This window comes from Canis lupus, chromosome X, assembly GCF_048164855.1.
Source record: "Canis lupus baileyi chromosome X, mCanLup2.hap1, whole genome shotgun sequence".
Lineage (NCBI taxonomy): Eukaryota > Metazoa > Chordata > Mammalia > Carnivora > Canidae > Canis > Canis lupus.
This window is the reverse complement of record NC_132876.1, coordinates 76,925,849-76,950,075: the sequence shown is the minus strand read 5'-3', so window position 1 is coordinate 76,950,075 and position 24,227 is coordinate 76,925,849. Positions and strand designations below refer to the sequence as shown.

The 24,227-nt window shown below is 38.3% G+C and overlaps 1 pseudogene; it reads left to right on the top strand.

Moving 5' to 3' along the window:
- The first annotated feature begins 4,080 nt into the window (after positions 1-4,080).
- LOC140628507 (spindlin-3-like) overlaps positions 4,081-24,227 on the top strand; it is a 40,230-nt pseudogene continuing 20,083 nt past the window's right edge.

The following is a 24,227-nucleotide window of genomic DNA, read 5'->3' as shown; positions in this document are numbered from 1 at the left end:
TACGCCAATAAATTAGGCAATCTAGAAGAAATGGACGCATTTCTGGAAAACCACCAAATACCAGACTGGAACAGGAAGAAATAGAAAACCTGAACAGGCCAATGACCAGGGAGGAAATGGAAGCAGTTATCAAAACCCTCCCAAGGCACAAAAGTCCAGGGCCAGATGGCTTCCCAAGGGAATTCTATCAAACGTTTAAAGAAGAAACCATACCTATTCTCCTAAAGCTGTTTGGAAAGATAGAAAGAGATGGAGTACTTCCAAATTGGTTCTATGAGGCCAGCATCACCTTAATTCCAAAACCCGACAAAGACCCCACCAAAAAGGAGAATTGTAGACCAATATCCCTGATGAATATGGATGCAAAAATTCTCAACAAGATACTAGCCAACGGGATCCAACAATACCTTAAGAAGATTATTCACCATGACCAAGTGGGATTTATCCCCGGGATGCAAGGTTGGTTCAACACTCATAGAGTAATCAATGTGATTGATCATATCAGTAAAAGACACAGGGTTTGAGACTGGATAAAAGAGCAAGACCCATCTACTTGCTGTCTACAAGAGACTCATTTTAGACCTAAGGACACCTCCAGACTGAAAATGAAAGTTTGGAGAAACACTTACCCTTCAAATGGTCCCCCAAAGAAAGCTGGAGTAGCAATCCTCATATCAGATAAATTAAAGTTTATCCCAAAGACTATATTAAGAGATGCAGCAGGACACTATATCATACTTAAAGGGTCTATCCAACAAGAAGGCCAAACAATCATGAATATTTATGTCCCTAAAGCTGAAAATTATATCAATCAATCAATAATGAGGTAAAGACATGCTTCCATAATAATACACTAATAGTAGAAGACTTGTACAAGCACTTTTGCAAATGACGGATTTTCTAAGCACTACATCTCGGAAGACACAAGAACTTTACATGATACACTGGACCAGATGGATTTCGCAGATATATACTGAACTTTCCATCCGGGCATAACTGAATACATATTCTTCTCAAGTCCACATGGAACTTTCTCCAGAATAGACCACATACTGGGTCACAAAAGAGTTTTAATCTGATATCAAAAATTGGGATTGTCCCCTGCATATTATTAGACCACAATGCTTTGAAACTAAAATTCAATCACAAGAAGAAATGTGGAAGAAACACATGTGGAGGTTAAAGAGCATTCTACTGATAGGTGAATGGGTCAAACAGGAAATTATAGAAGAATTAAAAATTAAGAATTCTTGGAAACTAATGAAAATGAGGATACAGCCATTAAAAATCTTTGGATACAGCAAAAGCAACCCCAGGAGTAAATACATCGCAATACAAAAATCCCTCCAAAAATTGGAGAAAAAAAACCTCAGATACACAAGCTAACCTCACACCTAAAGGAACTGGAGAAAGGACATCAAATAAAACCTACACCAAGCAGAGGAAAAGAGATAGTAAAGATTCGAGCAGAACTCAATAAAATAGAGACTAAAAGAATTGTAGAACAGATCAACAAAACCAGGAGTTAGTTTTTTGAAAGAATTAATAAGATAAATAAACCATTATACAGCCTTATTATAAACAAAAGAGAAAAGACTCAAATTAATAAAATCCTGAACGAAAGAAGAGAGAGCACAACCAATACCAAGGAAATACAAATGATTTTAAAAACATATTAAAAGCAGCTATACGCCAATAAATTAGGTAACCTAGAGGAAATGGGTGCATTTCTGGAAAACCACAAACTACCAAAACTGGAACAGGAAGAAATAGAAAACCTGAACAGGTCAATAACCATGGAAAAAATTGAAGCAGTCATCAACAACCTCCCAAGACACAAAAGTCCATGGCCAGATGGTTACCTAGGGAAATTCTATCAAACCTTTAAAGAAGAAATAATACCTATTCTACTAAAGCTGTTCGAAAAGATGGAAAGAGATGGAGTACTTCCAAATTCGTTCTATGAGGCCAGCATCACCTTAATTCCAAAACCAGACAAAGACCCCACCAAAAAGGAGAATTACAGACCAATATCCCTGATGAACATGGATGCAAAAATTCTCAACAAGATACTAGCCAATAGGATCCAACAGCACATTAAGAAGATTATTCACCACGACCAGGTAGGATTTATTCCCGGGACACAAGGCTGGTTCAACACTCGTAAAACAATCAATGTGATTCATCATATCAACAAGAGAAAACCCAAGAACCATATGATCCTCTCATTAGATGCAGAGAAAGCATTTGACAAAATACAGCATCCATTCCTGATCAAAACTATTCAGAGCATAGGGATAGAGGGAACATTCCTCAGCATCTTAAAAGCCATCTACGGAAAGCCCACAGCAAATATCATTCTCATGGGGAAGCACTGGGAGCCTTTCCCCTAAGAACAGGAACAAGACAGGGATGGCCACCCTCACCACTGCTATTCAACATAGTACTAGAAGTCCTAGCCTCAGCAATCAGGCAACAAAAAGAAATAAAAGGCATTCAAATTGGCAAAGAAGGAGTCAAACTCTCCCTCTTTGCAGATGGCATGATACTCTACATAGAAAACCCAAAAGACTCCACCCCAAGATTGCTAGAATTCATACAGCCATTTGGCAGTGTGGCAGGATACAACAAAATCAATGCCCAGAAGTCAGTGGCAGTTCTATACACTTACAATGAGACTGAAGAAAGAGAAATTAAGGAGTCAATCCCATTTACAATTGCACCCAAAAGCATAAGATACCTAGGAATAAACCTGACCAAAGAGGTAAAGGATCTATACCCTAAAAACTATAGAACACTTCTGAAAGAAACTGAGGAAGACACAAGGAGATGGAAAAATATTCCATGCTCATAGACTGGAAGAATTAATATAGAGGAAAATGGCAATGTTACCTAGGGCAATTTACACATTTAATTCAATCCCTATCAAATTGCCATGGACTTTCTTCAGAGAGTTGGAACAAATCATCTGAAGATTCATGTGGAATCAGAAAAGATCCCAAATGCCAGCGGAATATTAAAAAAGAAAAGCATAGCTGGGGGCGTGACAATGCCAGATTTCAGGTTGTACTACAAAGCTGTGGTCATCAAGACAGTGTGGTACTGGCACAAAAACAGACACATAAATCAATGGAACAGAATAGAGAATCCATAAGTGAACCCTCAACTTTATGGTCAACTAATATTCGACAAAGGAGGAAAGACTATCCACTGGAAAAAAGTCTCTTCAATAAATGGTGCTGGGAAAATTGGACATCCACATGCAGAAGAATGAAACTAGACCACTCTCTTGCACCATACACAAAGATAAACTCAAAATGGATGAAAGATCTAAATGTGAGACAAGATTCCATCAAAATCCTAGGGGAGAACACAGGCAACACCCTTTTTGAACTCGGCCATAGTAACTTCTTGCAAGATACATCCACGAAGGCAAAAGAAACAAAAGCAAAAATGAACTATTGGGACTTCATCAAGATAAGAAGCTTTTGCACAGCAAAGGATACAGTCAACAAAACTAAAAGACAACCTACAGAATGGGAGAAGATATTTGCAAATGACGTATCAGATAAAGGGCTAGTTTTCAAGATCTTTAAAGAACTTATTAAACTTAACATCAAAGAAACAAACAATTCAATCGTGAAATTGGCAAAAGACATGAAGAGAAATCTCACAGAGGAAGACATAGACATGGCCAACATGCACATGAGAAAATGCTCTGCATCACTGTCCATCAGGGAAATACAAATCAAAACCACAATGAGATACCACCTCACACCCGTGAGAATGGGGACAATTAACAAGGCAGGAAACCACAAATGTTGGAGAGGATGCGGAGAAAAGGGAACCCTCTTACACTGTTGGTGGGAATGTGAACTGGTGCAGCCACTCTGGAAAACTGTGTGGAGGTTCCTCAAAGAGTTAAAAATAGACCTTCCCTACGACCCAGCAATTGCACTGCTGAAGACTTACCCCAAAGATTCAGATGCAATGAAACGCCGGGACACCTGCACCCCGATGTTTCTAGCAGCAATTTCCCAATAGCCAATATGTGGATGGAGTCTCAGTGTGCATAAGAGAATGGCGGATGCAGGGCAGCAGTCCAGGACAGGCATGGAACATACCAGCGTGTCTGTTACCATGATGAAGAGAAAGGCTCCAGACAAGAAGCTTAAAAGCAGGCCCACCTCCCAGCCTCAAAGGAACATTGTGGGCTGCAGAATTCAGCATGGATGGAAAGATGGAGATGAACCTCTAAGAGTGGAAGGGAACTGTTCTGGATCAGGTACTTGTAAATCCCTCTTTGTATCTTATCAAATATGATGGATTTGACTGTGTATATGGATTAGAACTTCACAGAGATGAAAGAATGTCATCACTTGAAGTCCTTCCTAATAGAGTTGCATCCTCTAGAATCAGTGATACTCACAGAAATTATGATTGGCAAAGCAGTGGAATATATTTTTGAGACAGAGTAAGGTTCCAAAAATGAATGGAGGGGGATTGTCTTAGCTCAGGCACCTGTCATGAACACATGGTTTTACATTACCTATGAGAAAGATCTTGTATTATAAAGATGGTAACCTAAGCATGCTTCTAGATTCCAATGATTCTCCTCCTGCAGAGAGGGAGCAGGAGAAGTAGTCGACAGCCTCGTAGGCAAACAGGTGGAATATGCCAAAGATGATGGCTCCAAGAGAAGTGGCATGGTCATTCATCAAGTAGAAGCAAAACCTTGTGTACTTCATCAAAATTGATGATGATTTCATATGTATGTCTATGATTTGGTTAAAAACATCTTAGAGATCATCTTGAAATTTGCCAAATATGTGATACTATTTGTAAAATCTGTAAACACAGAAGGTCTTGACTGCTTTCTAATTTGTAAGAACAGTCTTCTCCCTTTTTGCACAATTGTCAAAAAGAAAGAAAGAAAGAAAGAAAGAAAAGAAAGAAAGAAAGAAAGAAAGAAAGAAAGAAAGAAAGAAAGAAAGAAAAAGAAAGTTCCACCCTCTCAGATATTTTTGTATAAAACCTTTTGCCCTTCTCTCCAAACTTTTAACTACTTCTCCACAGGAGAATGATTGATTTGTCTAATAAGTGAGAAATGTAAAGTCTGATATCCAGTAGCCCTTATTTTCATCTTGGGTGGTGGTAATAGATTAAAGGTAGCTGAACACATCTTGCCTCATTCTTTTGGGCAGTTGAATTCTCTGTATTCATTAAAGTGTGAAGCTTCCTGAGATATGTGACTGTCTGGTTGTGTGTCTTTGCAACTTCAATTCTCTCCCCAGGTGACTTCAAAAGTCTAATTTGGAGAGGAGCAGGAATCCCATTTTGGTCTCCTTTCCAAGTTGAATTAAAGTAAGGCTAACATTTTGCCCCCTGTTTCTTTCATGTATGGTACAACTTGGTTCAAAATCAAGAGGGTAATTACTTTGCATTTTAATATATAAGCATAAGCTAAGAAACCTAGCAAAATTGATAGAAAGGCAAGCATTTGGAAATAAAACTCCAAATGGACAAATAAAAGTTGGCCATCAATGGCATTAGGGTCTCTGTTGTCTGCTGTAGCTCTGGCTGATGCCTGTAGACATGGAGTGGGTTTTAACAGATGCAGGCTGTATAAGCAAACTTTACCACAATTGGGCTTTGCCAGGCCAATGGAGGATTAAGCCAACCTCTCTTCTAGTCACAGGGTGAATGCTGGGTATAGCAAGCGTTGGCAGTTCTGTCTAGGAAAACAAAATGAAAAAGCAAAAATCTAGAATCAGACTAAGATACAGATTTATTTCTTATGTGAAGAGAGAGTCTAAAAAATTTTAGATTAGGCTTTAGATTTGATTCTTAGGGTACTTCCAAGCTCCAGATTATGAAGTGGGCAAGGCACTTGCTAGAAATAAGAATAGGTTTTACTTCTTTATGGGAACTGGTGGGCTCATTTTTTATGGTGTCTTAGCATTGATTAAACTTAGTGTTTGGTGATCAATACACTTATTGGTGTTTTAAGTGCTGGCATTGGTAGATAGAAATATAATAGATATTTGTTAGTTTTATGTTTTTAACTTTATACTGTTTCTTGGCTGGTCCTATGAAACTTCTGTGCAGAAAAGGTGAGCCCTACTGCAGCACAAAAATAGGTAGTGGGATGGGCCATATATGTTCCATTATTAAAGGCATTGGTGAAGGTTAAACTAAGCTTAGGAAAGCAAGTTTGAAAAATACACAAGGTTTTGGAGAGAAGCATTTGGCAAAAGCTAGTGCTTTCTCATTGGGTTTCTAATAGAAGCTCCATTAAGCATCAAAAAACAGGCCTTGGACTTCTGCAACTTTGGGGCTGAGACTCACAACATTACAATTAACCACTTGGGAAATATATTTCAAATTAGTTTAAGTTCACAGGTTATGGAGTCCCGACTACCAGCACAGACTGGGATCCTGCTGGGGGTGAAACCAAGAAAATATTCTCTTGTCTTCCATGTTTTCTCTGTCAGCTTTTATTCCTTTTGATACCACTAAGTCTTTGCTCAGATATTTGACTGATAACAGCAATGTGGATCTGTATTACCTAATGTACTTAGCCTACGGACATAAATTTGCTTGGGATATCTGTTCTAATAGCTGGGGATTAGTGCGCTTTCTAATTTTTCGGATGTGAGGCTGTTGTCCTGTGGACTAAAAAATGTATGAAATGCAGTTATGAGTTATATTAATTCAGCTCCTGAAGTTGTGAAGGAACTACATCCAATCAAGAGGAAAACAGTCCAGGCTGCAGCTGCTGAAGGAATCCCTGTCTATACAAACATCTTTGTGAGATCTATATGGCTAAAATGAGAAAAACAAGAAATTGGGAATGGCAGAATTTAATTTAATTTGGAGTATTCATTTCTCCCTTGGAGTCAAATGGTTTCATATAGTTCAAATTAAGGTATTTTTATTATGTTGTTGACATTGTATTATTTGATATTTAATGCTATTTTTGAGGCTCACTATGTAACCTTTGTAAGCTATAGCAAATAATGTGGCTTGACATAATTGTAAATTGGGGATAAAATAGTGAGTGAATTCTCAGCTTGGGATGTAATATAGCTTTGGAGTTAATTTATTTAATGTTCTATTCCTACTTCTTTCAAAGTCTTCTAGGGCCAAAAACAAAACTTACACAGATGGGAGCAAGACATTCATAAAATACTAATAGTCTCCCCCAAAGGGGGCAGCCAAGCCCTATTTGTTAACCACAGCCTTGGGTATTAACCACTGTAGCTTAAGAGAACAAAAATGCCCAAGGGTATGAAGGGATTTATCCTCTGCCTCTGCCTGTTTCTGATTCTAAAAAGAAAAAAAAAAATGAAAGAAAAGGACTTGCTCACTGCTGGGGATTTACCCCAAAGATACAGATGCAGTGAAACGACGGGACACCTGCACCCCGATGTTTATAACAGCAATGTCCACAATAGCCAAACTGTGGAAGGAGCCTCAGTGTCTATCGAAAGATGAATGGATAAGGAAGATGTGGTATATGTATACAATGGAATATTATTCAGCCATTAGAAACGACAAATACCCACCATTTGCTTCGACGTGGATGGAACTGTAGGGTATTATGCTGAGTGAAATAAGTCAATCAGAGAAGGACAAACGTTATATGGTCTCATTCATTTGGGGTATATAAAAAATAGTGAAAGGGAATAAAGGGGAAAGGAGAAAAAATGAGTGGGAAATATCAGAAAGGGAGACAGAACATGAGAGACTCCTAACTCTGGGAAACAAACTAGGGGTGGTGGGAGGGCAGGTGGGCGGGGGTGAATGGGTGACGGGCACTGAGGGGGGCACTTGATGGGAGCACTGGGTGTTATTCTATATGTTGGCAAATTGAACACCAATAAAAAATAAATTTATTAAAAAACAAACAAACAAACAAAAAAAAGGATTTGCATCTATCAGAAATATTTGGAAGAAAATTTCTGTCCATCTCCACTTGCTATACTCACTCAGTTTTCCATATGAGAGGAAGAATTACAATGAAATTTTTTATAAGTTTATAGATAAGCAGCGTAGGCCCTTCTTGACTATTGAGTACATTTCTCATTGTAGGCATGGGAAAGACTGCAGTCTTTCATTACATGGCTGGGTAAACATCCACTCTGTAGACCCCTTTATCTCTCTGAGGTGGGGGAATCCCACAGTCTTTACTTGCAGTAGAAGTTCATGTTAGGCCCAGGTCCAACTCACATTCTCTAGTCCAGACCTATCATCAATAAAGCTGGTATCTATTTTTATTCTTTTAAAAATGATTTTTTAAATATAGAAGTTGTTTACTGGGGGAAAAAACCCCCACATCCTTCAGCTAAATTCAAACAGTAAAAAAAGGCTATACAGTAAAAAGTCTCCTTTCTTCCTTTCCATCCCTGACATCAATCCCCTAGTCTAATTTTCTGAAAGTAAACACTGTTACCAGTTACTATGTGTCCTTCCAGAGATAATAAAGTATTTACAAACATAATATGTGTGTGTATCAGTTTTTTAATACTAATTATGGCATGCTATACATGGTATTCTGAACTTTGTTTTTTCACTTGATATATTAAACCTGATATTTTAATCCCTCTCACTCATATGTATATATTGCAGTTGGTTCAGAATCTGGAAGGGGAGGAGGCATAACTAATTCAACTCTTTTTTTCCACATTTTAAATTTAAATTCTACTTAATTAACATATAGTGTAATATTGACTTTGGGAGTAGAATTTAGTGATTTATCACTTATATACAACAGCCAGTGCTCAACACAGGTGCCCTCCTTAATACCCATCACACATTTGGCCCAGCCCCGCCCATCTCCCCTCCATCAGCCCTCAGTTTGTTGTGAATAGTTAAGACTCTTATGGTTTACATCCCTCTCTTTTTTTTCTTACTATATGCTCATCTATTTTGTTTCTTAATTTCCACATATGAGTGAAATCATATGGTATTTGTCTTTCTCTGACTTATTTTGCTTAGCATAATATACTCTAGCTCCATCCATGTCATTGTAAATGGCAAGATTTCATTCTTTTTGGTGGTTGAGTGATATTCCATTACATATATACATACATATATACCACATCTACCACATACATACATTATATATGTACTCAATAGTGAAGAAGGGCCTAGGCTGCTTATCTATAAACTTAAAAAAAATTTCATTGTTATTCTTCCTCTCATATGGAAAACTGAATGAGCATAGCAAGTGGAGATGGACAGAAATTATATATATATATATATATATATATATATATATATATATATATATATATCACATCTTTATCCATTCATCAGTCAATGGACATTTTGGCTTTTTCCATAATTTGGATATTGTTGATAATGCTGCAATAAATATTGGGTGCATGTGTCCCATTGAATCCATATTTTTTTAATCCTTTGGGTAAATATCTAGTAGTGCAATTGTTGAATCATAGGGTAGTTTTATTTTTAACTTTTTGGGGAACTTTCATACTGTCTTACAGAGTGGCTACACCAGTTTGCATTCCCAAAAATGCAAGAGGGTTTCTTTTCTCCACAAAAGAAACCTGTTGTTTCTTGCATTGTTAATTTTTGCCATTCTGACAGGTATGAGGTGATATCTCATCATAGTTTTGATTTGTAATTCCCTAATGATTAGTGATGTTGACCATCTTTTCATGTGTCGACCATCTGGATATCTTCTTTGGAAAAATGCCTATTCATATCTTCTTCCCATCTTTTAGTTGGATTATTTGTTTTTTGGGGGGTGCTGGGTTTTAGAACTTCTTTATATATTTTAGATAATAACCCTTTATCAGATATGTCATTTGTAATTATCTTGTCCCATTAAGTTGGTTGTCTTTTAATGTTGTTTCCTTCAGTGTGCTGAGCTTTTTATTTTGATATAGTCCCAGTAGTTTATTTTTATCATTGTTTCCCTTGCCTCAGAAGACATATCTAAAAAAATGTTGCTATGGCTGATGTCAAAGAAGCTCCTGCCTATGTTCTGCTAGGATTTTTATGGTTTTAGGTCTCACATTTAGGCATTTAATTCATTTTGAATTTATTTTTGGTATGGTGTAAGGAAGTGGTCCGGTTTCATTCTTCTGCATGTTGCTGTCCAGTTTTCCGAATACCATTTGTTAAAGAGATTTTCCTCATTTCATACTCTTTCCTGCTTGGTTGAAATCAATTGAGCATGTAACTATGGGTTCATTTCTGGATTTTCTATTCTGTTCCATTGATTGATTTGTCTGTGTTTGCACCATACTGTATTGATCACAACACTTTTGTAATATAACTTGAAGTCCAGAATTGTGATGTCTCCAGCTTTGCTTTTCTTTTTCTTTTTTTTTTTTTTTTGCTTTTTTTTTTTTTGCTTTTTTTTGCTTTTTTTTTTTTTTTTTTTTTTTTGCTTTTCTTTTTCAAGTTTGCTTTGGCTATTTGGAGTGTTTTGTGGTTCCAAACAAATTGTAGGATTTATTGTTCTAGCTCTGTGAAAAATACTGACAGGGATTGCATTAAATATGTATTGCTTTGGGTATTATAGACATTTTAACAATATTTGTTGTTTTAATCCATGGGCATGGAATGTCATTCCATTTCTTTGTGTCAATCTCAATTTCTTTCATTAGTGCTTTATAGTTTCCAGGTACAGGACTTTCACCTTTTTGGTTAGGTTTATTTCTAGACGTCCTTATTATTTTGGGGACAGTTGCAACTGGTATTGCCTTTCTTTCTTTCTTTCTTTCTTTCTTTCTTTCTTTCTTTCTTTCTTTCTCTTTCTTTCTTTCTTTCTTTCTTTCTTTCTTCTTTCTTTCTTCTTTCTCGTTCTTTCTTTCTTCTTTCTTGTGTTTCACTATTGGTGTATAAAAATGCAACAGATTTCAGTAGACTCATTTTAAACAGATCTAAACAGTTACCAAGCATCATTGATTCATATAACTAAAATAATCCAGGGGTTGGAAGGGCTTCAGGCACAGTTTGATTAGGACTTAGGCTATGTCTGTGGATCTTTAGGAATTTCCTTTCTCTGTACATTAAGTTTAATTCTCATGTCACTTTTCCTCATGGTAGCAAAGTTAGAGTAGCAGTTCTAGGCTATAATAGTTCCATTCTAGAGGAAGAGAAAGAGCCTATGTCTTGTGATGAATTCTATGCTGGTATGGATCACATACCAGCATCCATCAAATAAGTCTAACAGATTGCATTGATTGGCTTAGCCATGGCATGTATTCCATCCCTGAAGCCTAGGATATATATGCCTAGAACCAAATGGATTCCCAGTGGAATCAAGGGCATGAGAAGTGAATAACAGTAACCAATCAAAAATGTGTAGTATTCCTTCTTTTTAAGATAGTATCCATGGACACCTTTCTTTTTTTGTTGTTGTAAATTTATTTTTTATTGGTGTTCAATTTGCCAACATATGGAATAGCACCCAGTGCTTATCTCTTCAAGTGCCCACCTCAGTGCCCGTCACCAGGGTGTGCCCCTGGAGACCCAGAATCGAGTCCCATGTCAGGCTCCCTGCATGGAGCCTGCTTCTCCTTCTGCCTCTGTCTCTGCCTCTCTCTCTTTCTCTGTGTCTCTCTCATGAATAAATAAAATCTTAAAAAAAATAAATCTCAGGTCAAATTCCTAGGTTTTCAGTATTATTTGAAAGTATCTAGGCAAATTGGCGGAACAGGTGACTTGGGGACCCTACTCCTCCGCCATATTGCCCTGCCCCCTCCTCATGGTCTTTTAATTGTTTTTCTCTTTTTTCCTCAGTTTCTTTCCTTGCCATCACCTTGTCTTCTATGTCAGTCACTCTTTCTTCTACCTCATTAACCCTTGTCGTTAAGACCTCTAGTTTGGATTGCATCTCATTAAATTGATTTATAATTTCAGCCTGATTAGATCTAAATTCTGCAGTCATGAAGTCTCTTGAATTCTTTATGCTTTTTTTCTAGAGCCACCAGTAGCTTTATAATTGTGCTTCTGAATTGGCTTTCTGACATCGAATTTTTTTTTAATTTTTATTTATTTATGATGGTCACACAGAGAGAGAGGCAGAGACACAGGCAGAGGGAGAAGCAGGCTCCATGCACTGGGAGCCCGATATGGGATTCGATCCTGGGTCTCCAGGATCGTGCCCTGGGCCAAAGGCAGGCGCCAAACTGCTGCGCCACCCAGGGATCCCTGACATCGAATTTTAATCCAAATTCTCTAACTCTGTGGCAGAGAGTACTGTTTCTGATTCTTTCTTTTGTGCTGATTTCTTCTTTCTATTCATTTTGCTCAGTGCAGAGTGGTTGTATTAGTGGGCTGATTAAAGAACCATGACATAAGCAAATTTCACCCTAGGTGATTCTGCCAAGGTCACAGACCAGAAATTGAAAACAAAGATCAGAATGAAATAAAACAAAAGGACCATTAAAATGAAAAAATTTAAAACAAAGTAGTAAAAAATAAGTGGCCAAGAATCCCAAAGAAAAAGAGAAAAAAAAAAGGAAAAAAAGGAGAAGGAAAAAAAAGGGGGGGACTGGTTGATCATGGTGATGACAAAGTTGTAGTGGAGGAAGAATGTAGTCTACCTGAGGGGTTTAGAGGGTGATCCTCTTGCTTTTGAGTATATTAATTTCTCTATGTTAGAAGAGTCTCAGTCCCAAATTTATATAAACAAGAAATACTTGTAGAAGGCCCCAACATTGACCAACAAAACATAAATGAGATAAAAGACAGGGGCAGAATTGCAATTAGGAATCTCATAGAATGAACCAGCATGGTATACCACTTGGTTCTGGGTGCATGCTGATCATGTTCTAGAAGATATTAACTTCCACCATTGTAGAACAAAATGATCCAGAGAAAACAAAAAACACAAACCAAAACAAAAACATATCTTGTATATCTTCCAAAATTAAGTTGAGTATGTTGATGGGAATCTAGAAGTGGAAAATATATCTAGGACCTGTAATTGTAGAAATATGAAAGTCAAAAAGGAAGAATCTTAAAAATGAAGAGGTGGTAAAATATTCTAGTTAAGGTGGGGAAAAATTGGAAATTTACAGTCTGACATAAAAATGAGTTGTACTGGAAAAAGGAAGAAAAACATAGGAGGTGTAACCTCTGGTTCTATATACTGTAAATCCCTTGACTTCCCCTGGAACTTTCCAGTTCTGCTTGGTCAAGAATTTACTCTTCCCCTGTTCTTCCAGCTGGTTTTCTGGGGCAGGGACTGCTGTGCTAATTCTCAGGTGTGTGCACCTGTGGGAGCTGTTCTGCCCCCTGATGGGTGCTGGGCTTAGTGGGAGCAGTTTACCCCATGAGGCTTTTTTCCCTGGCACATGGTGACACCAGGAGGAGCAACAACACTGGGGGCAGCCAGGTCTCCAGCCTTGGAGTTAGCTCCTCGCAGTAACTAACACAGTCTCCGAGTCTGCACTGGCCTAGATGCTCCCGGGGAGGCGGGGGCGGGGGGGGGGGGAGTGCTGATCTACACAGCTTGGGGGCGCCCAGCAGCAAGAGAGTCCTGGCTGTCCTGTGCCCTCCCCGCCTCTGCCTGTCCCATGGGAGTGCAGGATCATAGGCTGTGTCAGCCAGGCGCCCTGGGATCCAGGGCCTGTGCTGCTGGATTTGTGTTCCCAGGGCCATGGCTCCGGAGAGCAGCAGGGTGTACACCCCTCTGTTTGGAGCCCCTGCCTGACTGACTGGCTTCTCCAAGATGCCCTGCTGGGTGCCTGCTCCAGCCCCTTACCGAGATTGGCCCACAGTCTGTGGCTCGTCCCCCCTCCCCCCCCCCCCCCCCCCGCACAATTCCTCTATTAGTGACTTCGGGAAAGTGGAGGTTCCACTGCCCCTCCTGCAATTCTGCCTGAGTTCCCTGCTAAGCGCCTTTCCGTCCAGGAAGAATCTGGTGTGGATTTTTTTAAAGTTCCTGCTTCTCAGGGACTGGGCTTTCCTGTCCTGGAGGCTTTCATCACCTGGCTTTAGCCTGGCTTCTTGTGGTGCCGCCCTCCTTGATTCTTTTTTATATTTTTCCGCCTTCCTACCTTGTTCGAAGTGAAAACCATTCTCTCTGTAGCGTTCCAGCTGTTCTCTCTTTAAATCTCAGGTCGAATTAGTAGGTTTTTAGGATGGTTTGGAAGTAATCTAGGTAAGTTGGTGGGGCCAGGTGAGTTGAGGACTCCTACTCCTCCGCCATCTTACCCTAGCTTCCCCCTGAAATCCATTTCTTTCAATGATCATTCTGACTATAAATGGACTAAGTGCTCCAATCAAAAGACATAGGTTTCAGAATGGTAAAACAAAACAAAACACCTCACCCCAGGTCACCCCCAAATCAAGTTCCATGTATTTTCTGCCTACAAGAAGCTCATTTTAGAGCTAAATACAGCTGCAGATTGAAAGTGACAGGATGGACAACAATTTAACATGAGAATGGATGTCTCAAGAAAGTCAGAATACCCATATTTATATCTGACAAACTAGATTTGAAAACAAAACTATAGTGATATATATTCAAGGGCATTTTTATACTAAATTTATTTTTTATTGGTGTTCAATTTACCAACATACAGAATAACACCCAATGCTCATTCCGTCAAGTGCCCCCCTCAGTGCCCGTCACCCATTCATCCCCACTGCCCGCCCTCCTCCCCTTCTACCACCCCTAGTTCTTTTCCCAGAGTTAGGAGTCTTCATGTTCTGTCTCCCTTTCTGATATTTCCCACACATTTCTTCTCCCTTCCCTTATATTCCCTTTCACTATTATGTATATTCCCCAAATGAATGAGAACATATAATATTTGTCCTTCTCCAATTGACTTATTTCACTCAGCATAATACCTTCCAGTTCCATCCACGTTGAAGCAAATGGTGGGTATTTGTCGTTTCTAATGGCTGAGTAATATTCCATTGTATACATAAACCACATCTTCTTTATCCATTCATCTTTCGATGGACACTGAGGCTCCTTCCACAGTTTGGCTATTGCGGACATTGCTGCTAGAAACATCGGGGTGCAGGTGTCCTGACGTTTCATTGCATCTGAATCTTTGGGGTAAATCCCCAACAGTGCAATTGCTCGGTCGTAGGGCAGGTCTATTTTTAACTCTTTGAGGAACCTCCACACAGTTTTCCAGAGTGGCTGCACCAGTTCACATTCCCACCAACAGTGCAAGAGGGTTCCCCTTTCTCCACATCCTCTCCAACATTTGTGGTTTCCTGCCTTGTTAATTGTCCCCATTCTCACTGGTGTGAGGTGGTATCTCATTGTGGTTTTGATTGGAATTTCCCTGGTGGCCAGTGATGCAGAGCATTTTCTCATGTGCATGTTGGCCATGTCTATGTCTTCCTCTGTGAGATTTCTCTTCATGTCTTTTGCCCATTTCATGATTGGATTGTTTGTTTCTTTGGTGTTGATTTTAATAAGTTCTTTAAAGATCTTGGAAACTAGCCCTTTATCTGATATGTCATTTGCAAATATCTTCTCCCATTCTGTAGGTTGTCTTTTAGTTTTGTTGACTGCTTCTTTTGCTGTGCAAAAGCTTCTAATTCTGATGAAGTCCCAATAGTTCATTTTTGCTTTTGTTTCTTTTGCCTTCGTGGGTGTATCTTGCAAGAAGTTACTGTTGCCTGTGTTCTCCTCTAGGATTTTGATGGAATGTTGTCTCACATTTAGATCTTTCATCCATTTTGAGTGTATCTTTGTGTATGGTGCAAGAGAGTGGTCCAGTTTCATTCTTCTGCATGTGGATGTCCAATTTTCCCAGCACCATTTATTGAAGAGACTGTCTTTCTTCCAATGGATAGTCTTTCCTCCTTTATCGAATATTAGTTGACCGTAAAGTTGAGGGTCCACTTCTGGGTTCTCTATTCTGTTCCATTGATCTATGTGTCTGTTTTTGTGCCAGTACCCCACTGTCTTGATGACCACAGCTTTGTAGTACAAGCCGGAATCTCCATTGTGATGCCCCCAGATATGGTTTTCTTTTTTAAAATTCCTCTGGCTATTCCGGGTCTTTTCTGATTCCACACAAATCTTAAAATAATTTGTTCTAACTCTCTGAAGAAAGTCCATGGTATTTTGATAGGGATTGCATTAAACGTGTAAATTGCCCTGGGTAACATTGACATTTTCACAGTATTAATTCTGCCAATCCATGAATGAGCATGGAATATTTTTCCATCTCTTTGTGTCTTCCTCAATTTCTTTCAGAAGTGTTCTATAGTTTTTAGGGTATAGATCCTTTACCTCTTTGGTCAGGTTTATTCCTAGGTATCTTATGCTTTTGGGTGCAATTGTAAATGGGATTGACTCCTTAATTTCTCTTTCTTCAGTCTCATTGTTAGTGTATAGAAATGCCATTGATTTCTGGGCATTGATTTTGTATCCTGCCACGTTACCAAATTGCTGTATGAGTTCTAGCAATCTTGGGGTGGAGGCTTTTGGGTTTTCTATGTAGAGTATGATGTCATCGGCGAAGAGGGAGAGTTTGACTCCTTCTTTGCCAATTTAAATGCCTTTAATGTCTTTTTGTTTTCTGATTGCTGAGGCTAGGACTTCTAGTACTGTGTTGAATAGCAGTGGTGAGAGTGGCCATCCCTGTCTTGTTCCTGATCTTAGGGGAAAGACTCCCAGTGCTTCACCATTGAGAATGATATTTGCTGTGGGCTTTTCCTAGATGGCTTTTAAGATGTTGAGGAATGTTCCCTCTATCCCTACACTCTGAAGAGTTTTGATCAGGAATGGATGCTGTATTTTGTCAAATGCTTTCTCTGCATCTAATGAGAGGATCATATAGTTCTTGGTTTTTCTCTTGCTGATTTGATGAATCACATTGATTGTTTTACGAGTGTTGAACCAGCCTTGTGTTATATTCAAGGGCATTAAATCATAATTAAGGGGTCTATCCACTAAAGAAGATCTAGCAATTGTGAATATTTATTCCCCAAAATTGGGAGCACCTAAATATATAAATCAATTAACAATAAACATAAAGAAACTCATTGATAATAATACAAAAACAATAGGGAAATTAAATCGCTTGTTTAAAGCAATGGAAAGATCATCAAAGCAGAGAAACAACAAGGAAAAAATGGCATTGAATGACACACTAGACCACCTGGACTTTATTTTCCAGAAACCATATATTCAAAACATTTTATCCTAAAGCTGGAGAATGCACATTCTTTTCAAGTGCATTTGGCATATTCTCCAGAATAGATCACATACCGGGTCACTAATCAGGCTTCCATCAGTAAAAAAATATTAAGATCATACCGTGCATGTTTTCAGACTATAATGCTATGAAACTTGAAGTAAACCACAAGAAAAAATTTGGAAAGACCACAAATCATGAAGGGTAAAGAACACCCCACTAAGGAATGAATGGGCTAACCAGGTAATTAAATAAGAAATAAATAAATGAAAGGAAATGAAAACAAAAACATGATAGTCCCACATTTTTGTGGCGCAGCAAAGGCAGTCACAAGGGAAAGTACATTGCAATATAGGCCCACCTCAAGAAGGAAGAAAGGCTCAAATACACAAAATAACCTTATATCTAAAGGAGTGAGAAAAAGATTAGCATGTAAAGCCCAAAGCCAGTAGAATAAGGGAAATGAAAAGATTACAGCAGAAATAAATGATATTATAAACAACAACAAAAACCAATTAGAATGGGTTAATGAAACTAATACCTGCTTCTTCAAAAGAATTAATAATATTAATAAACCCATGACCAGACTTATTAAAAAGAGAAAGAAAGGACTCAGGTACACAAATCATGAATGGAAGAGGAGATATCACAACAAAAACCACAGAAATACAAACAATTATATGAGATACTATGAAAAACTATGTGCCAACAAAAGGGGCAAACTAAAGAAATGCACAAATTCCTAGAAATCTACAAACTACCAAAACAGGAAAAAATAGAAAATAACCAACAAATTGAATCAATGGTCAAAAATATCCCAACTAACAAAACTCCAGGGCCAGGTAGATTTTCAGGGGATTTTAAAGTAGTGTAAATACTGATTCCCCTCACACTGTTCCAATCATAGAAATGGAAGGAAAACTTCCAAACTCATTCTATGAGCCAATGTTACCCTTGATTCCAAAACGAGACAAAGATTCCTCTAAAAAGAAGAATTATAAGCCAATATCCCTGATGAATGTAGATGCAAAAATTCTCAATAAAATACTAGCAAGTAGAATTCAACAGTACGTTAAAAGACTTACTCACCATAATTAAGTGCTATTTATTCCTGGGAATGAATATCCAATGGAAAAAAGACAGTCACTTCAGCAAATAGTGTTGGGAAAACTAGATAGTAACATTCAGAAGAATGAAACTGGATCATGTTCTTAAACTATACACAAAATAAATTCAAAATGGATGAAAGACCTAAATTTGAATTTAAATAATTTCCAAAATTATCAGAATCATAGAGAAGAACACAGGCAGAAAATTCTTTGACCAAGGGATGCCTGGGTGGCAGCGGTTGAGCCTTTGGCTCAGGGCGTGATCCTGGAGTTCTGGGATCCAGTCCCACATCCTGCTCCCTGCAGGGAACCTGCTTCTCCCTCTGCCTATGTCTCTGCCTTTCTTACTGTGTCTCTCATGAATAAATAAATAATATCTTAAAAAAAGAAAACTCTTTGACTTTGTCTGCAGCAACTTCTTGCTACCCACCTCTCCAAAGGCAAGGGAAACAAAAGCAAAAATAAACTATTGGGACTTCATCAAGATAAAAAGCTTCTGCACAGCAAAGGACACAGTCGACAAAACTAAAAATCAGCCTATGAAATGGGAGAAAATATTTGCAAATGACATATGTAACCTGATAAAAGGTTATTATCCAAAATGTATAAAAACTTACCAAACTCAACAACCAAAAAACAAATAATCCAGTTATGAAATGGGCAGAAGACACGAATAGATGCTTTCCAAAGAAGATATCTAGATAGATGACAGACACATGAAAAAATACTCAACATCAGGGAAATAGATCAAAACCACAATGAGATGGAACCTCACATCTTACAGAGTGGCTAAAATTCGCAGAACAATAAACAACAGGTGTTGGCAAGGATGTAGAGAAAGGGGAACCCTCTTACACTATAAGTAGGAATGCAAACTGGTGCAGCCACTCTGGAGAACAGTATAGAGTTTCCTCAAAAAGTTAGAAGTAGAGCTACCCTATGACCCAGCAATTAAACTACTATTTACCTAAAGAATACAAAAAATACAGATTTAATCTGGCACATGCATTCTGATGTTTATGGCACTATTACCAAAACCAGCCAAACTATGGAAAGAGCCCAAATGTTGATAAACTGATGAATGGATAAAGAAGTTGTGGTACAGCTAGATAGAAATTATTCATCCATCCAAAAGAATGAAATGTTGCCATTTGCAATAACATAGATGGAGGTAGAGTTTATTATGCTTTGTGATTTAAGTTGGTCAGAGAAAGACAAATACCATATGATCTCACTTATATATTGGGATTTAAGAAAGAAAACAGATGAACATTTGGGAAGGGGGAAAAGAAAGAGAGAAACAAGCCACTGACTCTTTAAAAATTTTTATTTAAATGCAAGTTAATTAAAATCTATTGTATTATTAATTTCCAAGGTGGAATTCAGCGATTCATCAATTCCATATAACATTTAGAGCTCATTACATCAAGTGCCCTCCTTAATGCCCATCACACAGTTACCCCATGGCCCCAACCACCTCCCCTCCAGCAATCCTCAATTTGTTTCCTATAGTTAAGAGTCTCTTATGGTTTGTGTCCATCTCTGTTTCTGTCTTATTTTATTTTTCCTTTCTTCCCCTATTTTGATCTGTTTTGTTTCTTAAATTCCACCTATGAGTCAAATCATATGATTATTTGTCTTTCTCTGAATGACTTATTTCACTTAGCATAATACCCTCTAGTTCTGTCCAGGTTGTTGCAAATGGCAAAATTTCATTCTTTCAGATGACTAAGTAATATTCCATTGTATATATGTATCACATCTTTATCGATTCATCTGTCAATGGAAATTTTGGCTCTTCCCATATTTTGGTAATTGTGAATATTGCTGCTATAAACATTGGGTTGCATGAGCCCCTTTGAATCACTGTGCTTGTATCCTTTGGATAAATACTTCATAGTGAGATTGTTAGGTCATAGGGTCTCTATTTTTAAATTTTTTGAGGAATCTCCATGCTGTTTTCCAGAGTGGCTGTACCAGCTTTCATTCCCACTAACAATGAAAAAGGACTCCCCTTTCTCCTCATCCTCTCCAACATATGTGGTTTCTTTATTTGTTAATTTTAGGCTTTCTGAATGGTGTGAGCTGGTATCTCATTGTGGTTTTGTTTTGTACTTCCCTGATGCTGAGAGATGTTCAGCCTTTTTTCATGTCTGCTGGTCATTTGTATGTCTTCTTTGGAGAAATGTCTGTTCATATCTTCTGTCCATTTCTTGACTGGATTTTCTTTGTTTTTTTAGGTGTTGAGTTTGGTATGTTCTTTATAGATCTTGGAAACTAGCCCTTTATCTTATGTGACATTTGCAAATATCTTCGTCCATTTTGTAAGTTGCCGTTTAATTTTTTGACTGTTTCTTATGCCGTGCAAAAGCTTTCACCCTGATGACGTCCCAATAGTTCATTTTTGTTTTTGTTTCTCCTGCCTTTGAAGACGTGTCTAGCAAGAAGTTGCTGTGGTGGAGGTCACGAGGTTGCTGCCATTGTTCACCTCTAGGATTTTGATGTATTTCTCTCATATTTAGGTCTTTCATCAATTTTGAATTTATTAATATGTTTGGCAAAATAAAGTGGTCTAGTTTTACTCTTCTCCAATTTTCCCAACACCATTTATTGAAGAGACTATCTTTTTTCCAGTGGATATTCTTTCCTGTCTTGTGGAAGATTAGTTGACCATAGAGTTGAGGGTCCATTTCTGGGTTCTGTATTCTGTGACATTGATATATATGTTTGTTTTTTGTGCCAATTCTATACTGTCTTGATGATGACAGATTGAAATCCAGAATTGTGATGTCTCCAGCTTTGGTTTTCTTTTTCAACGTCCATTTGGATATTCCTGGCCGTTTCTGATTCCATACAAATATTAGGATTGTGGGATCCCTGAGTGGCTCAGCCTGCCTTTGGCCCCAGGGCGCGATCCTGGAGTCCTGGGATCGAGTCCCATGTCAGGCTCCTGGCATGGAGCCTGTTTCTCCCTCCTCCTGTGTCTCTGCCTCTCTCTCTCTCTCTATCATAAATAAATAAATCTTAAAAAAATAAATAAAAATAAAAAACAAAAAAATTAAAAATATATTAGGATTGTTTGTTCCAGCTCTGTGAAAAAAAGTTGATGGTATTTTTCATAGGCCTTGCATTGAATATGTAGATCGCTTTGAGTAGAATAGATATTTTATCAATATTTGTTCTTCCAGTCCATGAACATGGAATGTTTTTCCATTTCTGTGTGTCTTATTCCATTTTTCATAAGTGTTCTATAAATTTCAGAGTATAGATCTTTTACCTCTTTGGTTAAGTTTATTCCTAGGTATCTTGTGGGTTTTGGTGCAATTGTAAATGGGATTGATTCATTAATTTCTCTTTCTTCTGCCTCATTGTTAGTATATAGAAATGAACCAGCGTTCTGTGCATAGATTTTATATCTTGTGACACTGCAGAATTACTGCATTAATTCTGGGAATTTTGGGGAGCAGTCTTTTGGGTTTTCTACATAGAGTATCATGTAACTGCAAATAATGAAAGCTTGAACTCTTCTTTCCTAATTAAAAAAAAATTTTATTAGAGTTACATTTGCCAACATATAGCATAACACCCAGTGCTAATCCCATCAAGTGCCCCCCTCAGTGCCCGTCACCCAGTCACCCCACATCCCACCGACCGCCCTTTCCACCACCCCTAGTTCATTTCCCAGAGTTAGGAGTCTCTCATTTTCTGTGTCCCTTTCTGATATTTCCACTCAATTTTTTGTCCGTTCCCCTTTATTCCCTTTCACTGTTTTTCTTTTATGGTTGAGCATATGATTAATTTTGTTTTTTTAATTTATTTTTATTTTTTATTTTTTATAATAAATTTATTTTTTATTGGTGTTCAATTTGTCAACATATAGAATAACACCCAGTGCTCATCCCATCAGTGCCTCCCTTAATGCCCATCACCCAGTCACCCCCACCCCCCGCCCACCTCCTTTTCTACCACCCTAGATCGTTTCAAAGAGTTAGGAGTCTCTCATGTTCTGTCTCCCTTTCTGATATTTCCCACTCATTATTTCTCCTTTCCCCTTTATTCCCTTTCACTATTCTTTATATTCCCCAAATGAATGAGAACATACACTGTTTGTCCTTCTCTGATCAACTTACTTCACTCAGCATAATACCCTCCAGTTCCATCCACGTCGAAGCAAATGGTGGGTATTTGACGTTTCTTTATTTTTTTTAATAAATTAATTTTTTATTGGTGTTCAATTTACCAACATACAGAATAACACCCAGTACTCATCCCGTCAAGTGTCCCCCTCAGTGCCCGTCACCCAATCACCCCCAACCCCCGCCCTCCTCCCCTTCCATCACCCCTAGTTCGTTTCCCAGAGTTAGGAGTCTTTATGTTCTGTCTCCCTTTCTGATATTTCCCACACATTTCTTCTCCCTTCCCTTATATTCCCTTTCACTATTATTTATATTCCCAAATGAATGAGAACATACACTGTTTGTCCTTCTCTGATCAACTTACTTCACTCAGCATAATACCCTCCAGTTCCATCCACATTGAAGCAAATGGTGGGTATTTGTCATTTCTAATGGCTGAGTAATATTCCATTGTATACATAAACCACATCATCTTTATCCATTCATCTTTTGATGGACACCGAGGCTCCTTCCACAGTTTGGCTATTGTGGACATTGCTGCTAGAAACATCGGGGTGTAGGTGTCCCGGCGTTTCATTGCATCTGAATCTTTGGGGTAAATCCCCAACAGTACAATTGCTGGGTCATAGGGCAGGTCTATTTTTAACTCTTTGAGGAACCTCCACACAGCTTTCCAGAGTGGCTGCAACAGTTCACATTCCCACCAACAGTGCAAGAGGGTTCCCCTTTCTCCACATCCTCTCCAACATTTGTGGTTTCCTGCCTTGCTAATTGTCCCCATTCTCACTGGTGTGAGGTGGTATCTCATTGTGGTTTTGATTGGAATTTCCCTGGTGGCCAGTGATGCGGAGCATTTTCTCATGTGCTTGTTGACCATGTCTATGTCTTCCTCTGTGAGATTTCTCTTCGTGTCTTTTGCCCATTTCATGATTGGATTGTTTGTTTCTTTGGTGTTGAGTTTAATAAGTTCTTTAAAGATCTTGGAAACTAGCCCTTTATCTGATATGTCATTTGCAAATATCTTCTCCCATTCTGTAGGTTGTCTTTTAGTTTTGTTGACTGCTTCTTTTGCTGTGCAAAAACTTCTAATTCTGATGAAGTCCCAATAGTTCATTTTTGCTTTTGTTTCTTTTGCCTTCGTGGATGTATGTTGCAAGAAGTTACTGTGGCTGAGTTCAAAAAGGGTGTTGCCTGTGTTCTCCTCTAGGATTTTGATGGAATCTTGTCTCACATTTAGATCTTTCATCCATTTTGAGTTCATCTTTGTGTATGGTGCAAGAGAGTGGTCTAGTTTCATTCTTCTGCATGTGGATGTCCAATTTTCCCAGCACCATTATTGAAGAGACTGTCTTTCTTCCAGGGGATAGTCTTTCCTCCTTTGTCGAATATTAGTTGACCATAAAGTTGAGGGTCCACTTATGGATTCTCTATTCTGTTCCATTGATCTATGTGTCTGTTTTTGTGCCAGTACCAAGTGTCTTGATGACCACAGCTTTGTAGTACAACCTGAAATCTGGCATTGTCATGCCCCCAGCTATGGTTTTCTTTTTTAATATTCCCCTGGCTATTCGGGGTCTTTTCTGATTCCACACAAATCTTAAAATAATCTGTTCCAACTCTCTGAAGAAAGACCATGGTATTTTGATAGGGATTGCATTAAACGTGTAAATTGTCCTGGGTAACATTGACATTTTCACAATATTAATTCTGCCAATCCATGAGCATGGAATATTTTTCTATCTCTTTGTGTCTTCCTCCATTTCTTTCAGAAGTGTTCTATAGTTTTTAGGGTATAGATCCTTTACCTCTTTGGTGAGGTTTATTCCTAG